We start from the raw sequence: 12,407 nt of genomic DNA on the forward strand, positions 1-12,407 counted from the left end.
TAAGTTCATCTTTCTTGCTGTTTTAATTAAATAAATAAAATAACACTAATAGTATGCATCTTGTATATTATAGACAGCTGAATAGATTTGCAATTACTTAAGAAACTGGAAGCCAATTATCTAAATGGCATTTGTTCCAAATAGAAATCAATTATTGGAATTGGCTGAATACTACACAAGGTATCAGATGCTGAACAGCACAGAGTTAAGATGAAAAACCCATAAAAATGGGAATGATGTGAACGGGCAGTCTATAAGCAATTAAAGTAGTAATTGAACATCTACTTTGTGCCAGAAAATTCACAGAAGGGGAAAAGGAAATAGTTAACAAGCATATTTGCACATTCTCAATCTTTTTAATAAACAAAGAAATTAAAACTGTAAGTTAAAATGTATCCTTACAAGCTCTGATGGGAAACTAATAATATAAGTAAATATTCATGATACTCTCCCACCCCCTTTACCCTGGCCATCACAAAGTAGTGCCTCCTGCAGTCAACTGTTATTTAGGGTTTGACAGTTGAAGCTGGATAGCCCCAGAAAATCACGTCCTTAGAGCAAATCCATTAGTGTATATAAATGTATTGTAGGTAGGACCTTTTGATTAGGTTACTTCATTTAGGGCATGGCCCAGGGTGGATCTTAATCCTCTTACCAGAGTCCTTTATAAATGGGATTCATATGGACTGAGAAAGACACAAAAGCTGAGAGGAAAATGTCACAGAAGCTGGAGGCTGGAGGCAATGAAATTCGGGAAAGAAGGGAAAGACCAGCAGATGCTGCCATATGCCTTGTCACGTGACAATGGTCGACCTTGCCAGTCTCCAGGAAGAAGGCTGATGATGCCTTGATTTGGATATTTTTCTCATCGTCAGAATTGTAAGCTTGTAACCTAATAATTCCCCATTGTAAAAGCCAACCCATTTCTGCTATATTGATTTCAGCAGTTTAGCACACTAAAGCAGGGGCTCAGATATAAAGTCCTGAAATCACCCCTGATTCTTGGTTTTCCTTCACACCCCGTATCCAGACACAGACACCCACTTCCATCAGCAAATCCTGCTGTCATTACCTTCTAGTCCTGCTATTCCCTGTTATTTCTGCTACAATGTAAGCATGGCCCACCACTCCCAGGACATCTGCCCTCGCTCAGCCCATCATCACTTCTTTCTGGATTCCTAGAAGAGCCTATCAACTGGTGTCTCTGCCTCCACCCTAGGCCCATGACATAGACTGTGAGGGCTGCCAAGATGAAGTACCACAAATGAGGTGGGGGCTTTAAAACAACAGAAGTTTATTGTCTCACAGTTCTGGAGAAGAGGAGTTGAAATCAAGATATCATGGTCTCTCTGAAACCTGCAGGGAAGGCTCCTTCCTGGCCTCTTGAGCTTCTGGTATTTGTCAGCCACCCTTGCTGCTCCTTGGCTTGTAGATGCAGCACTCCCATCTCTCCTCTTCCTCTTTTATGTGGCCCTCTCTCCTGGATCTATCTGTGTGTTTGTCTAAATTTCCTCTTCTTCTAAGGACACCAGTCATACTGCTCAGGCACCCCCCTCATCCAGTTTGGTGTTATCTTAACTAATCACAGCTTCAAAGCCCTATCTACAAATAAGGTCACTTTCATTGGACCAGGAGCTAGGTCTTGGGCATATCTTTAGCGGGAACACAATTCAACCCATCATGCCCCCTAAAGTTCATTTTCAACACACGGAGAGACTGAGTCCAATTGTTCCTCTGCTCGAGCCTCCCACGGCTGCCCCTCTCACTGACAGTAGAAGCCCTGTGCTATCACTCAAATATCCTTCCCTACTACTCTTGCCCTCGTTCCCTCCTTTGCAGCCACAGCCTTATCCTCATGGTTCCTTGGGCATGCCAAGCGCTTCTCCTCCCAGCACCTGTGCTCCTGGAATTCCTTCTGCCCACAACACTTTCACCAAATGCCTGTACACATTGCCCCTCTCCTCCTTCAGCCTCTGTTTACCTCTGTGGTATCAAGGAGACCTTCCCTCACCACTCATGTAATCTAAAGTCGGAAGGAAGGAAGGAAGGAAGGAAGGAAGGAAGGAAGGAAGGAAGGAAGGAAGGAAGGAAGGAAGGAAGGAAGGAAGGGAGGGAGGGAGGGAGGGAGGGAGGGAGGGAGGGAGGGAGAAAGATTGAGAGAAAGAAAGAAAGATTGAGAGAAAGAAAAAGAGAAAGAGAAAGATTGAGAGAAAGATTGAGAGAGAGAAAGAGAGAAAGATTGAGAGAAAGATTGAGAGAAAGAAAGATTGAGAGAGAGGAAGGAAGGGAGGGAGGGAGGGAGAGAAAGAGAGAGAGAAAGGTTAAGAAAGACTGAGAGAAAGAAAGATTGAGAGAGAGGAAGTAAGGAAGGAAGGAAGGAAGGGAGGGAGGGAGGGAAGGAGGGTAAGAAGGAAAAAAATAAAAAGAAAGCATATAGCCACACACACACACACAAAGAGCAATGCCTTCACCATCCTCTACTTTCTCCATCTCCTTCACTCTGCTTCATTTTTACCCAAAGCACTTACCACCCTACAATATATTTACTGATGTACTGGTTTGATTGTCTCCTCCTCTCCAACCACCAACCAAAATGCAATCTCTAAGACTGCAAGGACCTTGTATGATGTGCCCACTGCTGTAGCTATAATTTTTGAAATAATCACTAGCACCAAGGAGGTTCTCATTCATTTGTTGAATAGATGAATGAATTAGAAATAATAATACCAACAAGTGTTCAGAAGAGTTGAAATAGGCCCTCTTCTATACAGGTGAAGAGGGTATAATTTGGAAGAGACAAATTACAACTTGACAATTTGGACATTTGACAATATCATCAAAAAATTGATGTACCACCATTTCACACAGAAAATTTACTGTGAATGGCTCATCCTCAGAAAAAACTTCTCAAATAAAGGATGTTCATTTCAACGGCAAATGTTAATTATATTGCAAAAAATTATTGGGAACAAGCTAAATGTTTACCATCTATAGGTGAATGGTTAAATGGAATAAAATATGATATAGCATACAATGTACCATTAAAAAATAAAGTAGATTTGTATGTTCTTATTTAAAAAGGACCCTCCAATATAATGTTAAACTAAAAATGCAAGAACTATAATAATTTCATCCAATTTTGGTTTCAAAATATGTATACATATTTATTATTAATAATATAAATTTACAATACATATTCATGGCCATATGTGTGCACAAAATACATGTATACATAGAAAGATATATAAAGGTTATCCCTCAAGTATAAACAATGTATATCTTTTAGGACACATATCCTTAGGATGATATCATGAATTGTACTGTTTCTATAATAAAGACAAGTTCTTAACAATTTTTTTCAGTTTGCTAAAGGCTGCCAAAGCAATATACCAGAAATGAGCTGGCTTTTGCAATGGAATTTATTAGTTTGGAAGCTTACAGTTCTGAGGCTGGGGAAAATGTTCAAATCAAGGCATCAGATAAAGTTCTCTCCGAAGGTCAGCTGCCAGTCACCCTGGACCCCTGCCATGTGGCAAGGCATGCACTCTGCTAGTCTCTGCCTTCTCCCGGCTTACTTTTTCCCCAAGCTGTAGTCATCAGGCACATGGCAGGGCATAATGGCAGTGTCAGCTTGTGTCTCCCCTCTTTGCTGGGCCTCGCTGCTAGTTCTGCTTCAGGTTGTTCTGTTATGGCTTTTTTCTCTCCCAGATTTATTGATCTCAACTTCTGGAAGCTTCTCTCTGTCTCTGCAGCTTTTTCTGTGTCTGCGGCTTTTTCTTGCTCCATTCATAAAGACTCTAGTAAGAGGATTTAGACCCACCCTGGGTCATGCCCTACTGGAGCAATCCAATCAAATGGCCCTTACCTGATAACATCTAATCAAAGGCTCACAATAGGTTGAATTTAAGAACAGAATTTTCTGGGATCCACAAAAGACTGAAACCAACACAATTATACAAGATGGAGTTTAAACACCAAGATTTTTTGGCAATGTCAACACGCAAGTTAGACCTATGAGCAACCTTGTCTAGCATTTTGCCTCTCACAGAAATGTAAATAAAGTTAAATATGTGTTGGAACATGCTGAGGAACAAAAGCAATGCCCCTTAGGTATTCCCATTACACAAAACATAAAACATGCTAGAAATGTTATTCCTGCTATCCCTCAGACTGCAGTAGACTCAGGTTCCACGAGGGCTGAGGTATTTTGGCAGCAGAGCAAAGCAGAGCTCAGTGGGAAACAGGATACAAAGCCTTCATGGAGCATTTCTGAGATGCCCTTTGGGGAAATCCCTGCCAGCAGCTACCTCTGGGCTTTCCCTAGCTTCAAAGACAGAACTTAGATAAATACCTATCAAAATAACTCTGTCACTCAATAGGCATTCTCCAAAACGATATGAGATTTGAGACAGTACTCGGGCTGCTTCAATATAGATAAAAGGAATCTTAACGATTTGTGGGAACTGCACAATCCCAGACAATGCTGGATCTTCAGTCAGAGATCACAGACGTTTCTGTTAGTATAAGGAAACCCAAGCTGCTTAAAAGACATAAAGGCAGTTCAGAAGAATCTGAAGAACATATTCTGGATTATGTTCTTCAAGGAAAAGGGGACTTCTCCAAAAACATTCTGTAGCCAGAATCCAGAAGAGTCTTTAAGAATGTCCACAGACTTCCAAGAAAGCCATTCCAGCCTCAGCTGAAGAAGCAATATGGGAGACCGATAGAAAGAGGCACTCTTCAGTCAGTGACTAAAAGAAAGAGGATTCCGTAGCACCCTGAATCCACTCTTTCATCGTTCACCTTTTGCCGATGACCCGCTTTCTCTTAGTGAGTGCTTTTGTCTCCTTACTCCCAAAGCAAATCTAAACCTCAGGCATAAACTCTCAACTTCCAAATCTATCCCATGTGAGCATTTAAGATCATGCCCGCTCTCCCCTGCCGGTGTGGACCAGAAGTCCCTTGCCTCCTCCTGTGTTCCCAACCCTCCAGGTTCAAGACTTCTCTCCTGAGTCCCTTCTCTGCCCTCTCTGGGCTTCCTAGGGATAATTTTTTTCAGTTGTCTGATAATGACCCAGCTCTACCAGACATCTCCATTGGAATGTATTTCCCTAGAGATCGTGGGCTTCTTTGTCCCCAGTTGAACCAATCTTTATCCTCCAAATCTGCTCCTCTGCTCCTCTTCTTGGTTTTTTTTTTTAATTAATTTATTTATTTCTCTCTCCTTCCCTCCCCCCTCCCCCCGGTTGTCTGTTCTCTGTGTCTGTTTGCTGCATGTTCTTCTTTGTCCGCTTCTGTTGTTGTCAGTGGCACTGGGAATCTGTGTTTCTTTTTGTTGCGTCATCTTGTTGTGTCAGCTCTCCGTGTGTGCGGCGCCATTCCTGGGCAGGCTGCGCTTTCTTTTGCACTGGGCAGCTCTCCTTACAGGGCGCACTCCTTGCACGTGGGGCTCCCCTACGTGGGGGCACCCCTGCGTGGCACGGCACTCCTTGCGCACACACGGGTCAAGGAGGCCCGGGGTTTGAAGCGCGGACCTCCCATGTAGTAAACAGATGCCCTAACCACTGGGCCTAGTCCACTTCCCTCTCCTTGGGTTCTTAATCACTGGAAGCTCCATCTATCCAGTCATCCAAGTCAGAAACCTGTAAGTCATCCCAAACCACCTGAATTCCAAACTTTTAGGTTGATATAAATATCACTGTATTTGACCCCTTTTATGCCTCCACACTTTTATGCCACCAAATGTCAGATCTTCATCACCTTTAGCCTGGACGATGATGGTGCTTTTCTCCTCCAATTCTTTTTTAACAATGCTGCTAGAGTAGCATTTCTGAATATCAAATTTGACCTCTTTACTGTGCTTCAATGTATTTCTTACCTTCCAGCACCACCACCACCTGAAGATACATGTGCCCACATACACCCACCATCCCTACCACCAGAGTCCAAACCAAAACCAGTTTGCTTCTTCAAATCTTAATCTGATTGCTTCAGTTGCTCCTGCTACTTAGAAACAACATGGCTTCTCATCTTCCAAGACTCATAAGGTTTTTGTTTTTTGTTTTTGTTTTTATATTTCTGATGTCTCTTCCCTACAGAGAGTATCAATGACTCCCTTGAGTTCCATCTTCGTACCTTCCTTATAGCATTGGAAGATACTTATCCCAGAACTTCATGGTGGGCCAATGCATTGTGCTATAAAATATATCTACCTTAAATTGTGAAACATTTTAAACCAATGTAAATAATAAAAAGTATAAATTATAATGGTAACATCATATAAGTCATGTCAGGGTGAATGAATACAAGTAAAGTGTGTATTGTAGCATGGTGTATGATAAATGTTTAGTTAGTATTAAATAGCATAATAAGTATTATATAGAAAAGTATAGAAAATAATATAACTACATATATCGGTTTGTGTCCTTGTTTTCAGTTCTGCTGGGTATATACCCAGCAGTGGTATTGCTGGGTCATATGGCAAATCTATGGCTAGTTTTTTGAGAAACCGCCATACTGTCCTCCAGAATGGTTGGATCCTTCTGCATTCCCACCAGCAGTGGATGAGTGTTCCCTCTTCTTCACATCCTCTCCAGCACTTGTATTCTTCTGTTCTTTTCATAGCTGCCAATCTTATGGGTGTAAGATGGTATCTCATTGTGGTTTTGATTTGCATTTCCCTGATAGCTAGAGATTTGGAACATTTTTTCATGTGCTTTCTTGCCATTTGTATTTCTTCTTCGGAGAAGTGTCTGTTTAAGTCTTTTTCCCATTTTTTAAATGGGCTGTTTATCTTTTTATTTTCAAGATATAGGAGTTCTTTATCTATGCAAGTTATAAGTTTCTTATCAGATATATGGTTGCCAAATATTTTTTCCCACTGTGTGGGCTCCCTTTTTACTTTCTTGACAAACTCCTTTGAGGTGCAGAAGGCTTTAATTTTGAGGAAGTCCCATTTATCTATTAGTTCTTTTGCTGCTCGTGCTTTTGGTGAGATATTCATAAATCCATTACCTATTACAAGGTCCTGTAGATGTTTCCCTACACTGCTTTCTAAGGTTTTTATGGTCTTGGCTCTTATATTTAGGTCTTTGATCCATCTTGAGTTGATCTTTGTATAAGGTGTGAAATGGTAATCCTCTTTCATTCTTCTACATATGGCTATCCAGTTCTTCAGACACCATTTGTTGAATAGGCCACTCTCTCTCAGTTGAGAGGGTTTGGTGGCTTTATCGAATATTATGTGGCTATATATGTGAGGTTCTATATCAGAGCTTTCAATTCGATTCCATTGGTCTGTGTGTCTCTCCTTATGCCAATACCATGCTGTTTTCACCACCATAGCTTTGTAGTATGTTTTGAAGTCAGGTAGTGTGATTCCTCCAATTTCATTTTTCTTTTTCAGTATGTCTTTGGCTATTCGGGGTCTCTTTCCTTTCCAAATAAATTTCATAGTTAGTTTTTCTAGTTCCTTAAAGAAGGCTGTGTTGATTTTTATTGGGATTGCACTGAAAACAAGGACACAAACTGATATATGTACACCAGTGTTCATAGCAGCATTGTTCACTATCGCCAAAAGTTGGAATCAACCCAAATGCCCATCAACAGATGAGTGGATCAATAAAATGTGGTATATACACACAATGGAATACTACTCGGCTGTAAGAACAAACACTACAAACACATGTGATAACATGGATGAATCTTGAGAACCTTATGTTGAGTGAAGCAACCCAGACATTGAAGGACAAATACTATATGACCTCAACGATATGAAATAACCAAGCTGCCCTAGATAGCAAGAGACTGAACGATAGGCTTACAGGAAATCGGAGGGTGGAGGAAGGATGTGAGCCGATGTCTGCAGGGGTGAAACTTAAGACGAGATGGTGGTAAGTATGAACACAAAGAAGAGATAAAATGGGGGCAAGGGGTTGCCTTTGGTTGGGGCTTTGCGGGTTTGAGGGTGGCTGGGGATGGGCGGATGGGTAACATTGCCCAAAAGTGGGGGGAGGGAGGGGTAGCATACGAACACAGGAGAGGGTCAGGTGTTGGTGGAGAGTAAAATGCCGAGAAAATCATATCAAAATATAAAAAAGAGGGTTACCTGTTTAGAATGCCTGGAGGGGAGGGTCTGATGCAGGACGGGCTCCTGGGGAATGTCTAAACGCTCATTCTGCCAGAGTGGGTGACACCATGGGGTAGAAACCCAAGTAGTGAGAGTGGGGGTGGACCCACATCCTGGGGAGGACTAATGCCATCAAATAGAGGGAACTGTATCCCTCAAGAGAAAGGGTGGCTCCCAGGGCATTGGGGCAGTTGAGCAAGTTAGGTCCTGAACACTATTCCATCTATCTCTGGAAGTGGCTCCTCGGGAAACGGAGGTTGGCTGTCACTGTGGGCACCAAGGTGGAAGGGAAAATGGACATTAAATGTGTGGAACCAAGGTAAATGGGGGGTAAGAGAGGAGTTTCGTGAGAGTACACAAGGATGGATATAAAACATGTAATATTACACCATAACATATAGGAGATGACAGACTGATAATGTAAACCATAATGTAAAACATAGGATAACTAAGAATTTAAAAAACTGTGTATCCTAAAGTATGCACCACAATGTAAGCACAGATGTCACCTTGTTTGAAAGCTATTGTCTCAGACTCTGTACATTACGTTGAGTGAATATGATGTGAATAGGGTGTAAGAGTATCGCTGTGGAAGGGAAAAGGTTTTGTGGTGGATGTATGGTAGTGCTGTATATTATATATATGCATTGCTGTGGTCTAGGGCTCCTGTGAAGAGAAGTTCAATAATTAGGGGAAAAAAAAAAAAGAAAAAGGATGTAGAATTTTTTCCAAGTCAACACGTATTCTTTATCTAACCTTTAAACCCATCGCTATATGCCATTTCCTAGTAAGGGACCCTGACATTATATTGGGCTTCAAATTTCAGGGAGTTCTGGATCACAGAGTGATTCAACAATGGCAATGGAGGAATACTGGTATAGGATACCATTGACAGGTGATATATGGCTGACAGGGAGCTGTACAGAACATATGTCCAGGGTGCATGGTAATGTTTGGATATACTCATAGTGGCAACAATTAAAAACCACAGCAGGGGGGGTACTGGGTTCCTGGCCAGTGGTGCTCTGTCGTGGTCCCTAGGGGAGCAGCGACAGTCTCCCAGGTGCAGCAGTGGGGACCGGGAGGGAGTGAGGGTTCAACAGTGAGCCCCTGACGCTAATGACTATGCTTGTGAGCTGATAAGCCTAAAATAAGAACAAGGCCTAGAGCAGCATTGTGCCTGGGAATTTCCTCCTGTCGGCCTTCATGTTACTCAAATGTAGCCAGTCTCGAAGCCAAACTCAGCATGAAAATGTAATGCCTTCCCCCCAGCGTGGGACATGACACCCGGGGATGAGCCTCCCTGGCACTGAGGGACCACTATCAACTACCAACTGATGATGCAACTGGAAAATGACCTTATACGGAAGGCTCAATGCGGATCAGCAGAATATCCCTGTCTACATAAAATAACATGACTTTAAAATGCTGTTTGACCTAATGTAAGGGGGAAATGGAAAGGAGAAATGAGTTTATATGGCTACGAGTCTCTAAAAAAGAGTCTGGAGGCTGTCAGAAGGATTGCCCTTATGCACAACTGAGCAGAGTCTGAGAGACAGATAAAGCAGATACAACCCCCAGGTATTGGTTCCTTTGAGGGCTAAAGAGACCCATGGGAGTTATGGTTATGGCAGATGGGGTTAACTACCAGGTCAGATGGCCCCTCTTTGGAACTGGTGTTTATGTGTGATGAATCTGGACTCAGATGGGATCTCTCTTCATAAGACTTTCATGCTAATGTGCTGGAGTTGCAGTTAGTGTTGGGGTTTAAGATATATTTAGGGGATTTGAATCTCTGGACTGACAATGTGATAGCCAGGTCCTGAGCCTCAACAGACTCCAGCACCTACAATCTGATTTATTGGACTCACCACACTCAGCTAAGATGGAGTTGAAGAAGGACAACCACCACACCATGGAGCCTAGAGTGATTACAACTGAAAGTGGGAGGATTGCATCCAGCATCCATGTGGAATCTGAGCCTCCTCTTGACATAGAGGTGCAATGGACACAACCAATCCAATGTCCACATAGAAAAGGTGGCATTGGACTGGGAAAAGTGGACATGGTGGCTCATGGGTATGGGGAAAGGCAGGAAGAGATGAGAGGTGGAGGTGTCTTTGGGACATGGAGCTGCCCTGGATGGTGCTTCAGGGTCAATCACCGGACATTGTAAATCCTCACAGGGCCCACTGGATGGAATGGGGGAGAGTATGGCCCATGATGTGGACTATTGACCATGAGGTGCAGAGGTGCCCAAAGATGTACTTACCAAATGCAATGGATGTGTCATGATGATGGGAATGAGTTTGCTGGGGGTGGAGAGGTGGGGTGGGGGTGGTGGGGTTGAATGGGACCTCATATATATATATATTTTTAATGTAATATTATTACAAAGTCAATTAAAAAAAAAAAGAAAATAATATAACTAATACCTGTAAATTCACTACCAAGATTATGGTGGTTGATTTCATGTGTCAACCTGACTGGCCCAAAGTTACTTGATCAAACAGTAATCTATGTGTTGCTGTGAAGATATTCTGTATATGTGGTTAGCATCTGCAACCAGCTCATTTTAAGAAAAGGAGATTACCCTTGTTTATTAACCTGACCAATCAGTTGACAGGTCTTAAGAGCAAACACTGAAGTCTCCTGAAGAAGAAAAAACTTTGCCTCAAAACTCATCAATTTTTGTCTGTTTCCAGACCATTGGCCTGCCCTAAACGTTCAGACTTGCCAGCTCCTTTACTTGAGCCAATTCCTTGAAATAAATCTGTTTCCTCCATTTCTTATATATACTATTCATTCTGTTTCTGTGGAGTTCCCTGATTGACACAAATATTAAACTTATATTAAGACCTTGGCATATTTCCTTTAGATTTTTCTTTGTTAATTGAATTTAAACATTAAAATTACAGATACCACTAAAATATTAAAGCCAACTCACCCTCTGTTTTTCTCCTTTATCTCTCTCTACTCCAACTACCCAACATGCTAGAGTCAGTGAGCCTCATACCAATGTGTTTAATTGTATGCAAAGTTTAACTTTATTTTTACATTAATGCTACAATATTTATAATACCTGAAATTTGCTTTATTCATGTTTTTGAGACTTACACATGTTAACATATGTAGCTTTACTTCTCTTACTTGCTTTATAGTAATCCACTTAAAGGTTTGATCGCCAGGACCATTAATCCCTTACTCAGGGACCATTAAGTTGCTTCCATTTTCCACTATCACAGTTATGCAAAGAACATCAAATAGATAGATGATATACATAGATGATGACATAGTTAGATATTGATAGATGATAGATGGATATAGATAGATAGATAGATGATAGAGGGAGATAGATAGATAGATAGATAGATAGATAGATAGATAGATAGATAGATAGATAGATAGATAGATAGATAGGGCCAGATATAGATGGATGGATGGATGGATGGAGAATGGATTATATTAATAAATAGATAATGGATGACAAGTGGATGATAGATAGACATAGATAATAGATGATAGATAATAGATACATAGAAACAGTTGGATATATTGATAGATGATATATAGATTAGGAAGATAATAGATGACTCATAGATGATAAATATAGGATAGATAATAAATGATGGATGATATATGGATGATAGATACATTGACAGATAAAGATAGATAATAGATGATGATGATGATGATAGATAAATAAATAGATAGATAGACAGATAGGTAGATGAGAGTAAAAGAAAGACAGATCTCCTTGATAGGTGAGTTTTTTAGGATAAACATTGATAGTATATCAGGATATACTAGTTTTTGCTGCAGTAATAAATTAACCCTGGAATCTCAATGGCATAACATAATAAAGTTACATCATACTCCTGTTTTATGTCCTTGAGTACCACCTGGACTATGACACCTCCCCAGTTTTCAGCAACAAGGATTTACCACTTTCACAGCCCACATTTCTAATCAACAGTATCCTGTTGCCCACATCTTTCCTGACATAGAACACACTCCCATCTCCTCTCAGGGAGATAATGCAAAGTCCCATCCAGTCACTCCGAAGATACACACTATCCTCTCCATCTGTTGAGAGACAGGATCATCATATTTATATATGAATTTTTATACAGAAAAGGCAAGATTAGAAGACATAGACAATAGTCTTTGATCTGTAGCAATTCTGAAGTCCTGCAGAGAAAACCTTTCCTTCTTCCCAGGAGGAGAAGGATATTCCCTGATTAAGTCCTGGTCTGCATTCTGGAAGGAATTATCCTTT

The sequence above is a fragment of the Dasypus novemcinctus genome, chromosome 28 (assembly GCF_030445035.2).
Source record: "Dasypus novemcinctus isolate mDasNov1 chromosome 28, mDasNov1.1.hap2, whole genome shotgun sequence".
In the NCBI taxonomy this organism is placed as follows: domain Eukaryota; kingdom Metazoa; phylum Chordata; class Mammalia; order Cingulata; family Dasypodidae; genus Dasypus; species Dasypus novemcinctus.